This window comes from Strigops habroptila, chromosome 10, assembly GCF_004027225.2.
Source record: "Strigops habroptila isolate Jane chromosome 10, bStrHab1.2.pri, whole genome shotgun sequence".
NCBI classification, from domain to species: Eukaryota; Metazoa; Chordata; class Aves; order Psittaciformes; family Psittacidae; genus Strigops; species Strigops habroptila.
Window position 1 is genome coordinate 40,775,216 of NC_046359.1, and position 22,936 is coordinate 40,798,151.

Genomic DNA, 22,936 nt, shown 5'->3' on the forward strand with positions numbered 1-22,936 from the left:
GATTGCTTGTATACCCTTATGTTTCCTATCCTTCATGCAATTGTGTTTCTTGATGGAAGCCATACCTTGTTAGGTGAACAGAATGAATGTAAACAAGGGTGCCATTAGGATACATAGAGAACTTTACACCTTAGATTTCTTAACTGCCTTATGCTCCTAAAAAAGGTTGAAGTGACCTGCACAATCTTTCTTATAGTTCATTAGCAAAATCAGAGACCACAGATAACACAAATTATAAACTGTAACTTTGTTCCCAAAGGAAATGGGATGTTTCTCTAGTGAGTGTTAAAGTATTTCTTACCTACTAATGGAAACTGCTACTGAAGCGCTCATGTTGACACCAGGGTCAACTGGATCAATGTATTAGTGGACAAAATACCTACAGCTGCTGTATTGTTTGGCGATCATATTGTCTAGTATAGTCTACTAAACACCAGTGGGTAGCTTTCCTGGTACTGAGAAGGTGACTGAGGTTCCAGGTGTCTAAGGTGACAGTGAATCACATGCAGGTGCTGGATAGGAACCCATAGGTGCAGCTCCTGGCAGTTTAAAACACGTCAAGGCAATGTTGCTATGTTGCCACATTCCCACCCTCCCTCCCGTTCCTCACCTGCATGCTGCCACTGCTCCCTTATGACAGCTTCTGCTGATCTGAACTGCCAGGGGAGATCGTTAAACTGGTAAGGGGTATTATCTTATGCAAAGGCCTTTCTGGTAACATCACCCTTGTATACAGGTTGGGTCTGCAAACTGCTGCACTCTGGGGTCAGATAAATGCTTGACCCAGCTCAACAGATGGAACGGGGATATGCAGGAGAGAATGGATAGGAATGTGGTGACACCAGCTTGGATCAGTTAAAACTTTATGTAAGTTTTAAGGTAAACAGTTTTAAGTTATGTAAGTTTTAAGGTAAAATACCCTAAGTCCCCGTGCTGTAATCCCTAACACCTATCTATCATAAATGATAGTAAGAAACCTTCCCACAGTAAATGCATCCTTTTGTTTTGTGGCTTGTGTCTTTTACAAGCATAAAATCATCTTACAGCTCCTGCTTTCATTCAAGTGTCTTTTACTTATTAAGCGCAATTACTCTGAGTAATTTTAAGAACAAGAAAATATTCTTTGACCTTTGCATGCAGTGTGGCATTATTGTGATTTTTAATAATCAGAACTCAATCTGGCTAAGGACATTAAGGGCAACAAGAAAAACTTCTAGAGGTACATTGGGAATAAAAGTAAGATGGGGGAAAATGTGGGACCCCTCTGGAAGGAAACAGGAGACCTGGTCACCTGGGACGTGGAGGAGGCTGAGGTACTCAATGACTTTTTTTGCCTTGGCCTTCTCTAGCAAGAGCGCCAGCCACATGGGAGGCAAGGGCTGGGACTGGGAGAATGAAGAACCACCTGCTGTAGCAGAAGATCAGGTTCAAGACTATCTAAGGAACATGAAGACCATGGGACCTGACGAGATGCGTCTGTGGGTCCTGGGGGAACTGGTGGATATAGTTGCAAAGCCATTATGTATTGTATTTGAGAAGTCGTAGCAGTCTGGTGAAGTTCCTACTGGCTGGAAAAGGGGAAATATAACCCCCATTTTTAAAAAGGGAAGAAAGGAAGACTCAGGGAACTACAGACCGATCTCACCTTGGTGCCCGGCAAGATCATGAAGCAGATCCTCCTGGAAACTGTGCTAAGGCATATGGACAATAAGGGGGTGATTGATGACAGCCAACATGGGAAAATCATGCTTGACAAATTTGGTGGGCTTCTATGATGGGGCCATGGCATTGGTGGAAAAGGGAAGAGCAACTGATGTCATCTGGCTGGACTTGTGCAAGGCACTTAACTCTGTCCTGCGTGACATCCTTGTCTCTAAACTGGAGAGGCGTGGATTTGACAGATGGAGCACTTGGTGGATAAGGAATTGTTTGGATGGTCGAGCATGAAAAGCTGTGGTGAACAGCTCAATGTCCAACTGGAGATCGGTGACAAGTGGTGTCCCTCAGGGGTCGGTGTTGGGACCGGCACTGTTCAACATCTTTGTCGGTGACACGGACAGTGGGATTGAGTATATAAACATTACTTCTAAACGCTGTGAATGGAAGCATTAGTATGATGCTTAAATAACTAATATGCAGTGAAGAAAATGATACATGATTACATTAGGATATGACACGTCAAGGCCATATTGTCTTGGGGTTCAAATTACCAGTTACTGAATTGTAAATAAGATTGCAACTCTTCTTTTTTCTTAATGGTAAATTCCTTCTCTTTATAGTTCTGCTGCTAGAAATGGCAATGCCACACAAATCTTTCACACTACAGGTATTAACACCAAAAAGTACATTCATGAGACCATCAAATACTTCTATATCTTATGGGCAAGGAGTTATCAGGTTTCAGAGGGCATTTGGTAAGATGGGAACCTATTTTCCTTATGGCCCACTTCTCCCTGACTTTCATGGGTCCACAGCTTGCACTTCCTTTGTCCACCATTTTTGTTAGAATTGTACTCTTAACTGTACACAGCTACAGCTACTCTGAATCATTCCATTCAAATGAGAGACAAAAGTGTCTAACACATAAGTGCACTGCATATAAAGTAAAAGGCATACACCTTCCGTAGCCATATTTGCCTCTTTCCATCTCTACCACCAACTCTTTTTTACAAATGGGGCATGTAGAAAATACCCAGTGGTAAATTACATCACCTCTTGTTCTTATCTGCACAATTGTCCTCAGTAGTCTGAGTTTTGCTTCTTTGTTGACCTCTCTGTTCTAAGGCCATCATTTATCATGGCTGCCCTCGCTGTGCCTGATCTCCATTTGAACATCCCATTCCTATGAACTTCCTAAATTCAAGCCTGGAGCTCATACTTTGTTTCTCCTTTGTCATGGCCTATATATATATTTATTATACACATCTATTTGTTATATATTTTCTTACATATAACTATATATTAATTTTATGTAGATATTAGCTGAGAATCTATACTTGCTTCTTACTGTGTTCACCTACTGGTCAAATCTTTTATCAGCCAGTGAAATAATGAAGAACATCACCTACACCATCCATGAGAAACAAATCAAATTCCTTGTTAGCCTCTACCTAGCTTAATGCTGTCTCTGAAATCTTTTGGTGTTTCTGTTAGAAGGTTGAATAGATAAGACAAAAGTACAGCTCCTTATCTTACACACATCATAACCACCTCAACATTACTTTGGCCATTTTTAAGGCAAGTTCTAAAGCGAGTTTTCAGTCACCCAACTAATTGCAGTGGGAAACCCACCTCAGACAAGCAGAGTTTATGAACAACCAACTGAAGTGATCTAATAGAATAAATAAATATGCAAGGAGAAAACAACTGCATTCTACATCTTAATGACTTTGATTAATCACTTGATCTCCTTACCTCTTCCAGGTCTGAATTCCAACAGTTTTATTGGTATTTCTCATACCATTTTTGTATTAATACTTTTGAGGAAAATGTTTGTAAGTGTTTTAAATGTCTCCAGGGTATCTACTGTATCAGGCAAATGACAGTCAGCATAGAAAACAATATTTATATATACATCTCAGCATTCCCAAAGTGCTCTAAGAGCAATTTTCCTGTTAATTTGGAACAAAAATGAGAATGAGAATCAGGGCTCTTTTAGAAATAATATACAGACTTCAAAACGCTGAGGTACATCTACCTGAGGTCTTATTCTTCTACAGTGCACTTCACTGTTAATTTCAGAAAGTCTTAAAATTCAGAGTTTCATAGAACTGTCATACCCAAGCATGGTCTTACACCCGTTTCACAGAGCGAAACAAGTTTGCAGTAGTCCCCAAACCATATTTTAGATTATAACATTAGCTCTTTGCTTTCTCAAGAAACCATTTATTTCTAAGTGGCAAGAAAGTAGTTTCAGCTGCGTGCCCGTAGTCAGACAATTAAATCCATGCTGAGAGGCATAAAAATTATGACTATCAATCAGAAGTGAGTGAGCAGTCACTAAAACACCTACAAATCCTGGTGTGTGCTGGCTTCTGGGCATGCTGCTGAATTAACTGCTTTCAAAAGCTAGTCATTTTTGTTTGTGTGTTCAGGAGACCACTGCTTTCAGAAATCCGAAGACTTAATGACCATGCTAAAGTATACGTTTAAAAATACACAAATTGATAATCCCTGAAAACTGGGAAAATGTTAATCATTCTGTCATTAGACTATTCCAGGTTGCAGAGCAGTTTAACAGTTGCCTGAAAGGTATATTCCTTGCCTGAACCCCATTCAGAGTACTTACAACTGTGGAATCAAAAGTTCATTACTTTACTCGCACATACTAAAAAGCTTTTCATTGTACAACTCTTACTGCAGAGCTGAAAAGAGGCACAGGGATGAAGTCCTCAGGCAGAATACAACTCTAAGCAAATTAGAATATCCAACACAGCATAGTTTATTTGCACAGATAATCAACCAAGACTTCTACTCTCCAAAACTGGGTGCTGGCTCACTTGTGATAAGCCGTAGAGTACTAGAACATGTTGGCTCATGCTTGGTGGCAACAGGTTTGTTTTCCAAGATTGGGTAATCCAAATTCCTTTTCCAAGAGATGATTTTGAGAAGCACTATTAAATGGAATAATTAATGATAGCACAGAATACTAGAGAAGTAAATTTCTCTGTCCCTCCCCCTCCCCCTTTTGTTTTGCTTTTCGTAAGCTTCAAATATTTATAAGTTTATTAAGAGCAAATATGATTTTAGGAATGGGAATTTCTGCTGGTGCATGAAGTTTCTGCTTATGTTACAATCAGGTCAAAGTACCCAGCCGTAGCACATGACAGAGATTTTAGGAACACAGTTAGGGTCACATTTACAATACAAATTGGGAACGTTTTGCAACTGCATTCTTTGATTTGATTGTAATGTAGATGACTGTAAGACTAATTAAACATCATCTACTGTTCACAGGAGAAACCACCAGCTCTTGCTTAAGCACAGTTTAAAGACAGTTTTATACGAAACAGGTTATGACATGGTTTCACCAGCCAACAAGGACTGAGATTTTTCCATGTTATAACAAGACTCAAGACTCTAGCTTTAGCCTCAGTTTAAACACATTCAAAAGATGTTTAATAGAGGTCTTGCTAGCAAGGTGCTAAGGCACTTCAAAATTCATTGCACATAGCTGCAGACAACATTGACATAACAAATGTCCTGTATTTTGACCCAGATAAAATCAGTTTTCCTCTGCTGATAGCTAACCATTTGGTCAAGCTGAATGGTGTTGGGCTTTATTTTCACAAGGGTTTTGAGACAACATTCAGGCCTGTCAAAACCACAGTTTGGGAAAAAAAAAAGAAAGTCTCTCTCCTATACGGTGTTTTCATCTGCAAATCAAAAAGCACCTTCTTAAGATCACTATCATTATCTCGGTTTTCAGAGAAGAAAACTAAGACACAGGGATGTGCTGCTACATGCCTGAGATCAGACCGAAGGCTGGTAGCTTCGGTAACTGAGGCACAGTCCTGTCGATAAATTATTCCCCATTTAATGCTGATGAAATTGCAGAAGGAACCAGTATAAAAATTAAATTATACCAGAGAAGAGGAAATGTTTTGGAGGTAAAGTCCATAAATCATTATGGCAAGTCAATAAAGTCTCTAAATATAATTTAGAGTTGTCACCTTTGCAGACAAAAAAGTAGTAACAAACTGCTGTAACATGGTTCCCCAGCAGCATAGAAGGATAATACATAATCCAGCCTATATATGACTGATAGAAGATTTACCATCAAGGTTTACTGGACAAATTTGACCCAGAACGGGGGTTTGGAACCAAATCAATGATTTGTATCATTTTCACGTAGTGTGAGGATCATCTAATCTAGTTTTACTATTTTATGAAACCACTCCCCAGAGAGCAGGTAGGAACTGTTGGGTTTAATCCCAGGGTTGTATGTTCCTGACAGCTCTCGGGGAACAAAAATGTATGTAAAGATTCCAGGTTTCAATGGCCCCAGAAAGCTGTAGTAGCACCAGCACATTTCCTTATGGAAGACTCTTTGCAGTAACTGGCTATAATTTCTGGGAAGCTTGGTTTTTCTAAAGCACCTACTGCTACAGTCTCTGTGAGTCTAATACAGACTGCATTACATAATCCCATGGAAAAGCAATAATCTTCACCATTCCCAGTTTTGGGAGAGTCTTTTCGTTGGGTAAGTCTGAAATACATTTGATTTTACAGAGTGTGTTGAGCTGATCTTGTAGTAAAAGCTCTTGCTGACAAGTACTCTGTATTTCTTCTGGAGGCCCTCTCCTGTGGGTAACCAATGCATAAAATCTCCCCCCCAAACCTTCCCATCTGTCAGCATGTTTGTGCTTCTTGCCACATTATTTCATTTGCAGCTCAAGTATTAAGTTTACTTCAAATGCAGGCACCTAGGAAAGCGAAAGTGTCCAGGGGTAAACCAGGAATTCCACCAAAAGACTTCAGGTAGCCACTGCCTTGAGGCACAGATGCAAAAGTCAGTATTTAGTATCTTGAAAACAAGATCCTTACACCTGCCCCAGCATGGGGAGAACCTGTTGGGAACCAGACAAGTTAAACCCTAGTTTTAATGCACGCTGCCCTCTTGGGCAACTTTCCACTCAGTCAGGGAAAGCTGTTTTCTGGCATAAAGCTGAGCTGCATAAATTCAGAGCTCATGCCCTCTATGACCCATCTTATCACCTCATTCTGACACCTGATGTTTCTTCCAGATCGTTACTCAAAAGCTCTGTATCTACATGTGGTCAAGTATAATTCAAGTTCAAATCTTACGTGGTGTCACTTAGTGCCTCAGTGTAGCCATATGTAAAACAGGGATAATTACTTACTTCATTAAGGTGTGGTGTTTGTAAAATGTTTGAGTCTCAGATGAAAAGGACTTTCCTTGCAAAATGTAATTAGAGTATTATGCCAGAGGTAAGGCATAAGCCTGTGATTCCACATACAGTATTTAAATACAATTACTTACCTATCCAAATCAAGAATCCGTGTTATTTCTCCTTCTCTCAGCTCCTGATTCTCTTTGCCATTAATAATCTGAGTAAGCCTGACTCCAACAAATCTGCTCATGTACTTCTTCAGTAAGGTGTACAAGAGGCAAAAAAGCACAGCAACTCAAAACTGGTATCAGTTCTCATTTATCGCTATTTTTCATCATTTGCCCTGTTTGTAAGAGTCCCTAAGTTCTAGTGTCACAGTTTTAGAGGGATACTTCCTGCAGGTGCCCACTGGTACCAGAAGCATTTGGGGGCATGTGGATCACTTTATATGAATGTAGTCTAAGGACAAAACCATTCTGCAAACTGTCCATCCCTGATGACACGCAGGAGCATCTACATGTCATTCCTAATTCTCACACCGTTCTTAGGCCTCCTTAGGCTGCTGTGATCCATTCAACATCTCTTGGTAGCCGCAGCCATGCTGATGGCACTCTTCGCACTCTGTCCCTACTCTCTCTTAGAGCAGACATCAGGAGGGCTTTCCCACACCTGCCAAGCAGCAAGTGTCATGGGCATTTCATTTGATTACCAACCACCCTGTTTCAAGCCAACTTCAGTTTTCCCTCTGCTTGCTTTCCAGCAAGGCACATGCGTGAGGTCACCGTGGGTGTTTTTTTCATCCTGTCTCTTGCAGCAGCTCTGTGGGCAGCTGAAGCAGCAGGGATAACCACGCTTCTAGAAGCGAGGGTCACACAGGACGCAGGAGACCGAAGGGTCTGAAATGGGAAAAGCAGGAGTGAAGATCTGAAGGGCAGAAGAAATGATGCTGTAGCGCCAAGCCAGCGGAAGATGAGCAGGGGCTTGCGTTATGGCAGAAGCGGGGCAGCGGGCGGCCCTGCGCACAGGAGGGCATGCCGGAGCTCCGAGGCCCGTGCTGTGCCGAGCCTGCCTTTCCATCCCGCCCGGGTTCCCGCAGCGGCTCCCGGCCGCGACACCCCTCGGGACACGGAGATCGCCGGGCCGGGCCAGGGCCGGTTGCCCCAGGCGGGGCGATGGGAGGGACGGGACGAGAGAGTCGAGTCGAGGCGAGCACCCCGCACCTGGCAGCTCTACCCTCCTCAAGAGAGCTGCCGCCAGCACCGTCCAGATTGGCAGGAGCCTACGCCCTCCTCTTCCTCCCTTCCTCCTTTTCCCTCCTCCGCGGGGTGGGTTTCGGCCCTCCTCCTTCCTTGGGGAAAGAGGGAGTAGTTTAAAGAGAAAAAAAAGAAAGGAAAAAAAAAAAAAAGAAAAGGGAAAAAGAGAAAGGAAATCCCAAGTCGCGTCCCCGACGTCTCCGGGCCCCGCGGCCGCAGCGGCCGCCCCACATTCCTGGCATTCCTGAGCCGTGACTCCCCGCGCCGCCCCGGCCCCAGCCCTGCCCCGGCCCCGCCGCCTCCGGCTCGCCCGCCCGCCCGCCGCTGGCCCCACTCGCCCCCGCGGGACACCAGTCCCCTCCCCTCTTCCCTCACGCCCAGCCTCCCTCCTGCCCGCACCCCGCGGGCGGCAGCCGGAGCTCAGGGCGCCCCGGCCCTCCCCCAGCTCCCGGCCGCCCCGCCGAAGCTCCCCGCGGTGGCCGGGCCGGGGCGGCGGGAGCGGGTCTGCATTCCCACCAGCCTCCCCTCCGGCTTCGCGTCCCGCCCGCAACCGCTGCCTTCCGCCTCCCGCGGAAGCGCATAACGCCGGAGCCGCCGCCGAGCAGGTAAGGAGCCGCTGAGTTCGCTGGAGTTTGGGCTGGAGCGCGTCCCCGCCGCTTATCAGCCAGCTGCGCTGACTTTGAATCAGCCCGAGTTGTGCCTTTTACTCTGCGAGAACATCCGCGTAAGATTCGCTTATGCTCTGCGATGTGCATCTACAAACGCTGCTGTCTGTAAATTACCAAAATAGCTAAGCTTGGGTTACAAATGCCAGTCGGTGACCTGCGGTAAACAAGCCTCTGATAGTCCTTCCAGCCCGTGAATTTAATCTGGTAGGCACCCAGATAACGCGGCGTTTGTATAATCAAGAGGTATTTCTAAGTAGCTGGGAACGGGCAGAGCTGTGCTGGGCTAGTCGTATTTACAGCGCGGTGTGCCTGTGTTTGTCTTCCCCCTGCTCAGGGGTTTACCTTGTTCTTTGTTAGTTACAGTCAAGGCTAAACCAGCCGTCTTCAGCAGCTCTGTAACGCCTAGTTGTGCAGGCAGGAATGACATCTGCTCTCATTCCTGATGTGGCGGAGCCAATGAATTGTTAAGGTCTCAGCCGAGCTCTCTTTATCGGGCTGTATTTGGGACGAGCAGTTGGATAGTGTATGTGCGGTATGTGGATACAATGTGTGCTGGAGCTTTCCTATCGAGAACGTTTTAGCTCTGATTTGCATAAAATATTCACATGTTGCCATTTATAAGCAACTCTTCGGCTGTTCGGAACTTTAACAAGGTGGCAACAAACAGTGACTGGTAAAGGTTTGGATTCAGTGTGTCGTTACCCAAAAAGTGATCTGAGGTTTTTGGCATGTAGCTTGAAACCGTAGCTGAAAGAAATACTTTCACCAGAAGCCAGTTCTTTCTGTTTTCTTTAAACTCTGTGTGGATGATCACTCATGGGTTTGCTTATTCCAAAAGCGCTTTTATATGCTGAAGTTATTGAGAGTTTGGAAAACTGTACATATAAAATGGCTCCCCCCAAATCGCAAGCCACCACCTGCCAACCTCCATCTTACAAGAGAAGGTAGTCGGGTCTTTTTTGGGGGAGAGCCGTTAGGGGAGGCAGTCCCAGCAGGAGCTGCGCTCTGGTTATCCAGCTTGGAATGTCCTATCAACTATGAGTGACAAAATACAGATCATTCAGCTTTTGCTCTTGCCCTCTGGGGGTCTGCCACTGACATCTAGTGCTTGTTACTTGCTTGTTACACACTAGTGCTTGGTGTAAAATAAAGTGTGTGTTGATATTATAGTAATGCAAATAAGCTTTAGGCCCTGCTCTGTTATTGGCAGTATTTTCCTCAACTTATTTTGGTTTCTTCAGGAGGCTATGCCAGAGTTCCTTACAGGCAGGGGGCACTTGTGTGTATCTAATAAGTCGTGATACAAAAGTTGGGAGCTTTGCAAATTTAGGCTTTGAAGCACAGCCCATCAGCCAAAAGGTAGCCCCAAAAATCTGTGGCGGAGCTTGTGGCCATCCGTTCTGCTCCTGCATTTGTGTGGGAGAAGCTGGGAAGCATGACTGTCTCCATGCAGCCTCGGAGGACCTAGTGGTGCAGATGAAGGCCAGAGTAAGGGCTGCAGGACTGATCTATGTGCTGAGCAAACCGAGTTTTATGCGCATATATATACTTCCAGTTTCAAATGTGACTTTTCAATGTTTCTGTAATAGTAGAAGCAGCTTTGGTGCAGTGTTGTTCCTGAGGGTGAATTAGCAACCAGTGTAAGTACCAGTGACTGACTTTTCTCCTGGTCCTTCTTGTCCAGCAGAAGCCCATGAGTCAGTTGTTGTAACTTAGGTATGGAATGGCTTTCTGTGAAATACATTTGCTTTTGTGTACTTAGCAAGTTTTCTTGACCACCAATGATTCCTTCAATTTTGGAGAAAGTATTTACTATATTAAAAGACTTGTCTACATATTTCTGGTAACTCTATGGCTTTTTTTTTCTATATTCGTTTGGTACCACCAAAACATTTTCAAGCTAAAAGATGTATCATTCTGTGTCTTTTAATATCCAGCGAGGCTGTGTTTGATTAAATGTTACTTAAGGAGCTCATTTTAATTTGGATTCAAGTTTAGCATAGATACATGCAGTGTGAAAAGTGTAATTGAACTCCAGCTCCTCAGCTGAAAGCGAGTCCTTCTCTGTTGCAAGGGTTAGTCAGCTGAGGGGGGGTATAAACTACTGGTGGGATACAAAAGGTAGAAAGTTCTCAGCAGGCAGCGCTGCTCGGGTGCATTTGGGTCCTGGTCATGCAAAAGACCCACACGTGTGCTTAAATTCACGTTCATGTATAGTGCTTTTGAAACCACAGAATTTCTTTTATATCCATAATAATAAACATGTATACAAGTCTTTGCAGGAGCCAGGCTGTAATACTTGGTATGCAATAAATTTGTGCATGTGCATCCAGCTCAATTACAAGGAGATTTCAGTAAAGGCTTAATTTTTATGCTGAGCAGATGCCATAAAAGTCTTTTTTATGTCTAAGTCCATCATGGAGTGCAGTGTGCCTTGGCCTATTACACTTTGTGGGGTTCCACTGAGACAGATCCTGATCTTTGAAAGCAAACTTTTACCCTGTGGATGTTCCTCCTGTGAGGAGCATGCCTGTGCACAAGATTCACTGAAACTTTATGTGAAAAGGTCTGGTTCCATTTGTAAAATCTACTGGTTCTCTATTCAGAGACTTCGTGAAAGCTGCTGCCTCCACCTCTTAGACTGGTTTAAGAAATATATTAAAAAATAAAAATGAAAGAGTAGATCCTAAAGGAACTGAGGTAGACCTGAGCTGAAGTGCAAGATTGTGGTAAAAGTATGATTTGGGTTCCACTGTCTAACCCCCATCGTCCTCAAAACTCAGCAGGTACTCGCAGCTTCCTCTGGTTGTGCCAGATCCCATCTGTGTCCAGAGCAAGCGTAGCCTGTCCTGTGGGGTGGCCATCTTCTGCTTAAGGCCTTCTGCATTTGGAGTTGAAGAAGTGATGCATGAGGAGACGTCTCACACACTGTGAAGGAAAAGGGCTCCTCACAAATGTGGAAATAGCCTCAGGAACAGGAATTACAGTTCATGACTCTTTCATTTTCCTCTTTCCTTTGGGCTATTGCAAGGAGCGAGGAGAGCTCTGGAGTGTGAAAGGATCAATGAGGTGAATGTCCAAGAGTCCAAAAGCTGTCATTTAGCTTCTGTATCAGGTTGTGTGGGTTTTGTTGACTTGGTCTTCATCTCTCTTGTGAAATAGTGTGATTTGGAGGCAGTAACACTACCTCTTTATTTTTGGGTTGTGTGCGTTATTGGGATGGTCATTTTCCTTTTTCCTGTCTCCTGATAGTGTTTGGCTCAACTATCTAGTCTTTGGGGATAGTTGTTTTCTTTTGCTGTAAAACTACTTGGTAAAACGGAGCTTATGATTGACACGTCTGAATAGTTTTGTAATACTAAGCACTCAGAACACAAAACTGGAGGTTGATGAACATTTTTAAGCTATAAGATGTATTAGGGTAACAACTTAATTATGAAGAATCAAAATTGGTTTTGACTATTAGTCCTCAGATGAAAATCGGATTCGGCTTTCCTTGTTGAACAGGTACACACACTATCCTTTTCTTCTGCTTGCACCTCTTCTGGTTAAATAAACCTTTAAGGGATTTTAATCTGTTTATTCACAGTTGATGCTTTGGTAGGCAAGAAATCTCAGTATTGGTTTTACGGATTCCTTTAAAATAGCACAGTTTGAGCTATTTTTCTTTGGAATTAATGAGAATGATTTTCACTAGCTAAACCTGGTTTTGTTTTTTTTTTTACTTGTTAATATATAAATATAATGAAATATGTTTTTAAAGCAAATTTACTCAATTCAAGGATGACTTCATGTGAAGGCTTGAAGGATTAGGAGCATTTTAATTTCATTGTCTTTAACATTCAATGTCCATGTATAATCTAATGGAATTTAGCCCAGTCCTAGTGATTCGGCAAGATTAGATCATGGTCAAATCGAGGTAATGTAACTATGCAAATGCGATGCCTTCTGAACAATGGTGACTGGTATTTTTTGCTGTAGATGCAGAGGAAAGTAGAGAAGTGTTAAAGATTGCCCTTTAAAGTACTTCTCAAGGTCAGCAAATCCATGCTCAAAGTGCTATCTGGAGTTAATGACACAAGACATTGTGGTGCAGCACAAAGCATGTAAGAAGAATGTGCGTATTTGGGTTAAAATATATCCCCCCTCCATCATTGCTGCCCTAATAAGCAGTTGTACATCCTATAAAGTGTATGTGAGCAACTTCTGAAAGTACCTAAGGGACTATAAACTTAGCACTAATTAAGCATAAATTTAGCTGTCGTTAAGAAGGTTTTCTAAACGAAAGGGTATGTGGCATGTTGGATGAGTGATGTCCTGGGAAGAAGAGAACACTGACCTACTACAGCCCCGCTCTCATGAACTGTAGCTGTTGTGGCACTCTCGTGTTCTGCTCACATGAAGAGTTTAGCATTTGAGCTTGGCTCAACACCAAGCAAGTCTTTTGGGAACTGCCACTCTCCAATTCTCCAGGGGTGTACTTTTTCTTATGACTTAAGAATACTTCTTTTTTTCTTACTTTAAGGTAATGTAAACCTTAAATTACTACGTGATGTAAAAACAACTCTAAAAAGAGGGTGTTGAATGTGTGTGTTGGTGATTTAATAAACTGGATGAATGATGGTGTGCCAAAACTGGCTAATGATGCAGAAGTATTTTGATTAAGCAAGATTGAAGATGACTGAGAAATTGGAAAGGGAATCCAAGAAAGCTGGGTAAAAGAGAAGCACAGTAGATGATGTTGATAAATTCAAGAATATGCATGTTGGAATAATCAAATGACTTGTTGATGTTACTGGATTGTAAATTAAGTATATTAAGGGAGGGAGATTTAAACAAGGTTTTATTGGAACATGTGCACCTCCTTAATGCTTAGCACTGGGCAGAAAAAAGTGCCACATTTGTTGTGCAATGCTGTGTTAATAACACAAAGGACGTTATTAAACTGGTGCTCACATTCACCTGGAATAATCAATTTGTGGTCTCCTAACAAAGAAGAGAGATTGGAAAAGATTATATGAAGTTTAAGTGAAAATACTTGTGTAGTTTTGTTTCAATCAGGTCAGAGGAGGTGGGATATATATGTACAAAATAATGATTCACCATTAATAAGTGATAATTCTATTACCTTTTGATACAATGACTAGTTATAGGGAGTAGTTTGAAAGACAATGTGTATAATAATATACCTAAATAACTTATTTTGTATAAGTAATTGTAATATTTACTGCCAGAGGAGATGATGGATGCTGGAGGGGGACTCTTCATCAGGGACTGTAGCAATAGGACAAGGGGTGATGGGTTTAAACTGAAACAGGGGAAGTTCAGGTTAGATATAAGGAGGGAGTTCTTTACTGTGAGGGTGCTGAGGCACTGGAACAGGCTGCCCAGAGATGTGGTAAATGCCCCATCCCTGGCAGTGTTCAAGGCCAGGTTGGACAGAACCTTGGGTGACATGGTCTAGTGTGAGGTGCCTCTGCCTGTGGCCAGGGGTTTGGAACTGGGTGATCTAAAGGTCCTTTCCAACCGAAACCATTCTGTGATTCAACGACATAAATGAAATGAAGAGCCTGGTAGGATGAGAAAGATAAGTAACTGTTCCTAAGGACAGGAGGAACAGTCACAGCTACAGCTGAAGGGATGCTGACTGTAGTGCTCTAGGGCACAGTCACACTATCTGACAAGGACTAAGACACTTCTCTTAGGGACAGATCATCCTGTAAGTGCCTGCTATGGTATTTCACGTGTTTTCTTACAGGGTAGGATGCTGTTAGAAACAGGCTATCGGGCTCACGTGTTGACCCACTACAGCAGTTTAATCTCTGTACTATACTGTGAATGATGGTGGCTTTAATTAAATACTGATGCAGGTAGAATTGAAAGATTTGGGGTTTATATGTGTTCAGGCTTGATGGAAAGTATATCTTGGGCTTTAAGTCTTTAACACAATAAAGTTTGATGTTTTAATTTATTGAACCTTGCTCCGAAGCAGCCTGGGCTGGCGTAGAGAGCAAAAATAACAGCCTTCATTTAAAAGGCAGATAGCATTGGTATCTGTTATTAATCAGTTTGGTTATGATGATCAATGATTTCTAGTATATGCTTTAATGGACATACTAGAAATACTTATATACAAATATACAAATGTATATATTTTGTATATTTGTATACACAAATTTGTACATTTTATATAAACATTTCTATATACAAATATGCAAAAGGAATATTTTGTAATGTGTGTATTTAATAGAAACATTTGTGAGTTCTGTACCAATGATAGGTGTGTGTTTGTGAGAAATACAAGAATCAGTTTCTGGAGGTAACTAGATCTTGTGCAACTTAGTGGGTCTTCAAAGCAAATGATGTCAAAGCAATAGTGTACCAACACCATGGAATTCTAGCACATCTACAAGCTATAAATGCTTATCTGTGGCAGTAAAGCAAGTGGAGATCATGACTGATCTGAAAATCAACACCTCATGTTAACAGGTTAGTGTATGGAGGGTATAACACAGTTAAGCTTTGCCTCTGGAAGTTTCAGGAAACTGTAGTGTAACTTGAAGTATAAAAAGCAAAGACTTTTGCAACTTTTAGGTGGTCTGACCAACCAGAATGTTCTGTCTCACAGGCTGCCTGCCAGCTATCTGCAAAAGCAAATGTGCACTGATTTTCTGACTTCCCCACTGAAAGGCTGAAGCTGTTTAAAGGGTAGCCTTGCACTGCTTTTCTGAACTTAGAAAATAAGGTTAATGAGAAGGCCTTAATTTGTGAAGATGCATCAAAGTGGTGGCTTCTTTTCGGGCTCCATCCTTCAACCGTTGGGCTGGGTTTGAAGCATAGCTACCCAAAGGACGCTGGGCAGGGCCTTAGCTGTGGAGAAGTTGGCTGTGTAGGAAAAGCACAAGGTTACCAGTAGTTGTTTGAACCTGTTTTTGTGCAATTCTTTCTTGTTTTTACAACTGAGAAAATAATTTGCATTCCTAAGGTTTTTTAGATTAGCTCTTATCATGGAACTCCCTCTTTTGAGAGGAGACATTCACTACCTTGTAGATAAAATACCTTTAGCTTTTATTGATGATGATAATAAAGGTAGGGTTTTGCACAAGTCTGAGCAAAATCAGGGGACTTTGCCAATCACAGATTTAACCAATAGAAGTCAGATCCCATTTTTAATGTTTACTGCTACATGCCATTTTCATTGCTACCCCTTCTCTCATTGCTACCTCTTCCATTTGTTCTTTCAACGCAAAACTATATCCTGTTGATAGTGGAAACTGCATTTTCTGAGGATGTGATATGCAGCACTTAACTCAGGTGCTTAAAGATGAGACAATGTAAAGGAATTTCTACATAAAACCTTGTGCCTGTTGTTTACCAGGGTAGAGGGAGAGGAGAGAGAAAACCAATATATCCAGTGGCCTAATTCAGAGCACAGGCCTCAGTGGCTTCTGTGCTGAGGGTGAGTAAAACTTCTGATGCCTTTGGTGGGAGCAGGCTTTGAAAGTCCTACCCCACATATAAAAAAGGAGAGATTCCTGAGAAAATCTGACTTCTCCCTGAAGAGCTTTCTGAGATGCTCAATGCAAACAGATCTGCCTCAGGAGAAAGCGCTCTGATGAGCTTTGGGGGCAATAGGAATTTATTTCAAAGGTCCTGGAAAACAAGCATGCGAAATGATGGTAATTCTTTTTCGCTTGGTTGGCATACTTTAAGAGCTACTCAGTAAGATTGGTGTCTGTTTACATTCTTCATAGCGTTGTGAAGATTCAGTCCGTTTAGGACAATGCTTTGGCCAGTTTACCACATAAAGATGTTGGCTACTAGCGTAAGGGGATGGCTGATGCATTCTTTTGCTGGTAGACAGAAATATTCACAGAGGTTCAGAGCTCTGGTAGGTTCAGAATGAGCAGTGGACAGGGCAAGTTTCTGCTTGTGAATAAAACAACTTACGTAGACATATTTGAGTGAAGGTCCTGTGATTCCTTGCACGTTTGCCAAGACTGTGTTGTGGGAATCTGTGACAACAGAGGAAGCTAAATCACAGTATTGACACTTACATGCTGCTGCTTCCCACTTTGTTGTTTCTTTCTGAGAACAGAGCAAGGCAATGACAGTGTTTTCTTATGAGTTTTCTTCCATGTGTCCCTGTTTGGGCCTGGTGCCCCAAAATGTATTTGTGCATAGTTGGAAATCTTGTTCATAAACCAGAACTGAAATATTGCAGGAGAGTATTATTGAGGCAGCTTAGCATTCAGCATCCAAACACTAAGTATGTTTGTAGCTAATAATTTCACTTCCAGTTTTATTTTTATTAACTTTCTTTCTGATAAGCAGGACATAAAAGCTGCTATTTCAAGATGGAAGTTATTTTTGCTTCTCAGATGTTTTAGGGCTTTTAGTATGCAGTTTAATGTTTCATACTACTTAATGTTCTGTAGAGAAAAGCTTAAATAAAACCAGTGCTGTATATGGAGAGTTAGATTTCATTTAATAATTAATGGCTTTTATTTCCTTTCCGCATTACAGAATGTACTGGGATCTTTGCAGATAGCAAAAGGCATAATACATGTCTTGAATTACAACCTAAGGAAGAAGGGAAGAAATGGTTTGGTGCAGTAGGCAAATGGTGTGTTGGGGAGAGCTGGTATCTATGTGAGGATTTGGGTTTATTTGGTCATAAGCTGCCCTTCTCCGTAGCTGGTTAATTTCTCAGTTTTTCTGGTTTATGTGTTTAATTGGGAAATTGTTTTAAACACGTGCATTTAAATATGCAAACTCAGAAAGGCACATTTCCTGCAAGTTTCCACTTCAGTAATTAAAAGCCAGTTATGTCAGAAGAGAATTACTGATACCACCTCAGGACCTGACTTCATGAAACGATGAGCATGCCCCGGAGCTGAAATGGAGGGAAGCACCTTTAAGGAGAATGCAGTAGCTTGGAGTATGAGATCTTCTCTACTTGCTCTATGTTAGTTTTGCTCTAGCTCTTCTTGTTCTTTGTTGCTGGTGTAGTAAGCTAAAACTTGCTCACAGAGCAGCTCCGAGTGTTTGTATTATACATTTGCATGTAACTCTTCACTGCTGAAAGGGTGAATGATTAATGTGGGTAGGATGTGCTTTCAGAAACCATTAAACCTTACTTAACAGTGGCCCAGTTGTTTCTTCTGACGTACAAATAGGTTTATCCAGAGACTGATCTATTCTTGCAGTTTTCCTAGAACCTGGCTTAGGAATGACAATTGTCACCCCTGCACTAAGTAATCTTTCGAAACATCTGACAAGGCATGGGTACACATTAGAGACACAGAAGTAACATCGATTTTTGTTGATGTGATATATAAGGTTTCTCTCCTACTTTTGTATTTTCAGCTTGTGTTACAATAGAAGTTTTTAACGTGTAGCTTAACTTTGGTGTTAGTTGGACATGTTCAGTGTCCTTGACGAGCGCCACTAACTCTCTGCATGTGGCTCTGAAATTGTGCACTTCCTTCCCCTCCCGGAGCAGTATGAAGTGGTTGTGACTGGCAGGACCCTGAGCTTGCAATAATAGTACAGTAAGTTACATGCAAGCAAATACTTTTAAGTGAATGGGGTATTAAGCTAACTGCAGAGAACACTGCCCACTGTTAAATACCACTGAATTTTGCCTTCTCTGTCCTTCTTAGTAGTGTGGATTTATCATGTAATTCATTTTTTACTTGGGATGGAATCAGAGCAAATACATATCTGTCTGTTCATGTTGTATGTTGCAATCAAACAGAGCCACAGAGGATATGACAATGACTGGGAAGGATATCCTCAATATTTTCTTAGGATGAAAAAAACAGACTTGTGCATGATTATCTTAAGAAGGCTTTTTGCCATGACCCGAGTGAGCTGTGGCCACAGTTTAGAAAGCAGAATGTGTTAGTTCTGTTGAGTGCCTTTTACAAAAGCTAAAATATGGGAATGAAATCAAATAACATTTAGAACTTACATGTTGAAAAGGACCCTTTAGTAATACAGTGAATAAAATGATTTTATCAGTCTAAGGCAGAATCTAGATTGTTTATGAGGAGAAACTTCCCAATAAGTAGTTCTATGATTTATTGTATTAATCTCTCAAGAACAGCAACTCTGTAACATGGTTGGGACTATGTTACAGTAACATGAGGCAGTCCACTAGAGCATGCAGTGAAAGGTCTGAGCCTCTGAGAAAAACAGGCAGGTTTCTGGCGTTGTAATCACATAGGTCTCTTTCTTCACAGGGGTTTGAAATAATGAAGTAGTTTTACAATTAAGCCCATGTCATATTAGCTCCCGTGATTGTTTTTTTTCCACAGCTCTGTTAAGGGTGAAGATGAGTTGGGTTACTGAACATGAGAAAAAGTTGAGGGTTTGGGGTGTTTTTTCGTTTGTGTGTTTTGGTTTTGCCCCCCACCTCCCTCCCCCCGACATTTAATATGCTTTTTTAGCACAGAATAGTGCTAAAATAGTATTATTTTTTATAGTGCTGTGGTAAAACAGTACTATGAAACCAATCCAGAGATCTTTAAGTAATTAGTTTTGGGAGAATAGTGTTTTGGGACCTTCATGAACGAAGTGGTCTCCTTTGCAATATTTCATCCTTTTGTACCTGTACTGATAATGCTCTTCATTTGCTTTATCCTGACTCTTTTGAAAGGCCATATATTCATTGACCCATGTGTATTCCTGCCTTGACGTGTGATGCCCAAGCTGCTTTCATGATAGCTACACTGGGTGACCAAGTTTCATCAGGCATCATTAGACCTGCTCTCTACAACATGTTTTAAGCAAGGTGGTAAATGCATATCAGAGAGGACCAGTATGGGCAGGAACTGTCTGTGTGGTGAATTAAATGTAGATTTCCTCCACTGCTATCTCAGTGAAGTTATTTTACTGGCATGTGTGGTGATGTTTGTGTAAAGGGGTCAAACCTGAAAGCATCTGATCAGTGTAAGGAACTGATAGTGCTGGGTATTGAGTGCTAGCTGCAGCAGAAGGGACTGTGCACCAAACTGCAGAATCTGTGCTGGATGATGTTGTCAGAGTTGGGGGTTTATTAAGTCTTTATGCAGTGAGTCCTCTGCCTGTTAAGAAAAGAGATTGAGGAGAACTTGAAATTTGTGGTGTTCTTTTTCTTTGTAGTTTTGTTTTAAAAGAGAGTATATCTCTCATCCCTATAATGGTAGAGAAATATAGGAAAGGCAAATGAAGTTTATAAAATACCAAAGGTAGATAGTTTAAGAGTAGTTCTGTCAACTACTGGAAACCATTAATCTTTAGTCTCCCAAATGGGATGTGTATTATTATAGGGTATGTACAATTGCATCGTGTACTGACTATGAACACAACTGCTGTGGTATTTTGCATTGGATAAGGGGTGTCTAGACATGGCCGTAAGCTTTACTTAAACTGAGAGTTTATATCTCTCAGGAGTTAGAATTTTATTGGGCAAAGAAAAAATCCCTGTGGATTTAGGAGACTTTGAAATACTGGAATCAGTTCCACTATTTTATTGTAGTATTTGTATGTGCCTTTAAAAACTGTGTGTCAAATCTTTTGTATTTTCAGTGATTTGTATACCTTCATTCCTTCTTGAATTAAGGAATATGGCAATAAATGGTGGTTCTGATGATCTGGTAGAAGTGCAAGCAGAAGACGTTATCAAGCGTGTGGAAGCAGTTCCTGTACTGAGTTTGTTCAAACATAGATGCGTTAGCTCATGAACAGCGAGAACTTTACAAGGACAAACTGCAAGGCTGGGGGAAGTTAGACACAAAAGAATGCCTGATTGCCATGTCTAGCGAGACTGACCACTGATTATCCTTGTCCTGCCAGGATCATGATGACAGCTGTGTTTTGTGTCCTTTGGCCAGATACGCTATAAGGCATAGATAATTGAGACTTTGTTAGGTTAAATTCAGACCTCTTCCTGCAAATAGTTATGGTGCCAGCATAATTAGACCAAAAGGGCTCAAAATCTTATGCAAGAAGCCAGTACAATACACATGGACTCAAAGAATTGAAAGTTTAAGTGTTGCAGTTGGTTACATATTGGCATTGTAACACAGCTCACATCATTATGTTACCTGTTAGGAGAGCGGAAAATTACAACTCAAGTTATGCAGGACTGTAGTAAATCTAGTTAATACCTCATCCTCCTGACACATCTGTCAGTGTGGCATTGTGATTATTTACCTTGGCACTGCAAGCTCCAAGCAGGAAGTCTACTTGGTGAGCACTGCATCCCAAAGCCTCCGGTGTATGCTTACCAGCATAACCTGGAGCCCTGCTTACCAAACCAGAGTGTTTGTGTGAGCAGAGGCTTGCAGGATCAGGACATCACTTTGTAACAGGAAATTGCATTTCCAAAGGTGAGTGCGTGGAAGGGGTCAGTAACTCTTGACAGCTTGTTGCAAAGGAATTTCTGTTGGAGGATTATTACTTGAAAAGTTAATTGCTGTAGTTTTTTGGTATTTCTTTTTAAACAAAAAAACTGTAGTGGTAAGACTGATGTGCTTAACCTGAGATCCTTTAGCACTGTTTTTAGCGATGTCTGGGAATCAGTAAACACCTAAAATCATCTCTGGTTTTGTCATCTCTCTGGTAGCGTGCTTGCTTCCTGTGTTACGACAGTAATTGTTAGATTAGCTGTGTTTAAACTTCCTGTCTCACCAGGGGTTTTTCCATTATTTTTACAATCTCCTTCAGGAGGTACCAATGTCATGTTTCTGTAACAAAGGTTTCGCTTAAATTGCGGGATTTTTCTCTTTTTTTACCCTCTTAACTACATTCTTTGCTTTGTCTAAAATAGCTTTCCAGCTCTGATACTTTCTCAGATTTCTTTTTCTTTATTTTTTTTTTTAGGTTTATTTTGTTGGTAATGGCAAATGTTATTGCAATGATATGCAGGCTAACAAAGCATAATACTACTTCTGTCTGCAGTTGGTGCTCTTTAATAACTTGTACAAAAAGATGAACAAATTATTTACTTTTGTCACTTCTTATTCTTGCTCTATGAAGTACCCCAGGTTTTTCAATGAACTTCTAAGTGTGGTGCATGTGCTGTAGGAGCAGTGTCCTTCACTGTGCCAGAGATTGGTGACTTGAGTTTGCATGAGTCAAGAGAGGTCTTTAGCATGTGGCATCGTGGTGTAGGGATTTTAGTTGCTTGCTTCCAGTGTGTGAGATGTCTGTGTATCAGGAGAGGGGTAAACTCGCCTATGTGATATCTCAGGTTGGGCAATAAAAATGGCATGAACTGTGTTGTTCACCTGCCCTAACCAGCCATTTTGGTACTTCCCCCCATTTTGTGGGGAAAATGCTGCTGCTTAATAGATGACCCTTCAACTGTGAACTCTAGCTGAGAAAACAAGTAACTGAGATGCACAGCGTCATGTTTGGCCCATCCAGGGTAGAGATACTGAGTACATAAGTCTTGAAATATGTAAGTTTTAGCATATTCTCTTACCATTAAGCATGGAAATTGTGGGCACTGAAAATAATCAGGATGCTGGATTTTACATGTGCTGGTTTTTCAAGCAAAAAGTGGAGCTGAATTTCCAGAACAGTGAGGTAGAACTCCTCCAGGACAGTCTGGCCCTAGTTACACCATGGGCAAACATCTTGCCAATGCCACGTACCCGGCTCAGCCTTCTGCGTGTTGCTTATGCTTAAGTCTCATTTTCCATTAACCGATGCCATTTGCTTGCCAGGGTGGGTGTTTGCCTGTAATGTTGGTGAGACTGCAACTTTTAGCGTAAGTGAAGATTGAAGTGACACTTGAATGCGAAGGTCTTTAGGCCTGTCTTTAAGTTTTACCTCTCTGATTAAACTTTTTTGGCTTTGCAAAAGTAGCTGCTGGCTTGCCAGTTGATGTTTCTGTATGGATTTCCTACCAACTGTTATGTTGCTGTTGAGTTTGCATTAGCTCCATTTGTGTTCTTTTGCATTCAGATGTAATGCTGAGTTTGGGAGTTATCGAGATATTTAGATTTTTTTTCATATTTCATTTTTTGGGATGCTGAATATTTTCTTGATTTGTTGCATGTTAATTGTTACTTACAATTTTCCATGACAGTTTCTTTCTGTGTTCGTTGATTCATTTATTGCATCATCTGGGCTCTTTCTTTATATGCATCTGTGGTAGAGCTGAATG

At 41.6% G+C, this 22,936-nt stretch overlaps 1 protein-coding gene and 1 long non-coding RNA gene across 2 annotated transcripts in view; one reads left to right on the forward strand and one right to left on the reverse strand.

Moving 5' to 3' along the window:
- Positions 1-7,156: 7,156 nt before the first annotated feature.
- On the reverse strand, positions 7,157-8,197 carry LOC115613723. The gene is made up of 2 exons (XR_003993484.1): positions 8,075-8,197; positions 7,157-7,750 (listed from the first exon to the last, which is right to left on the reverse strand). It is a non-coding gene; the product is annotated as an uncharacterized LOC115613723 (long non-coding RNA).
- A 460-nt stretch (positions 8,198-8,657) lies between these two features.
- Positions 8,658-22,936, forward strand: part of PTPN14 (protein tyrosine phosphatase non-receptor type 14) — a 122,943-nt gene continuing 108,664 nt past the window's right edge. Inside the window, exon 1 of the mRNA XM_030499580.1 lies at positions 8,658-8,712. The gene's annotated coding sequence lies outside the window, so the exon portion shown is untranslated. The remainder of the gene's footprint in view (positions 8,713-22,936) is intronic.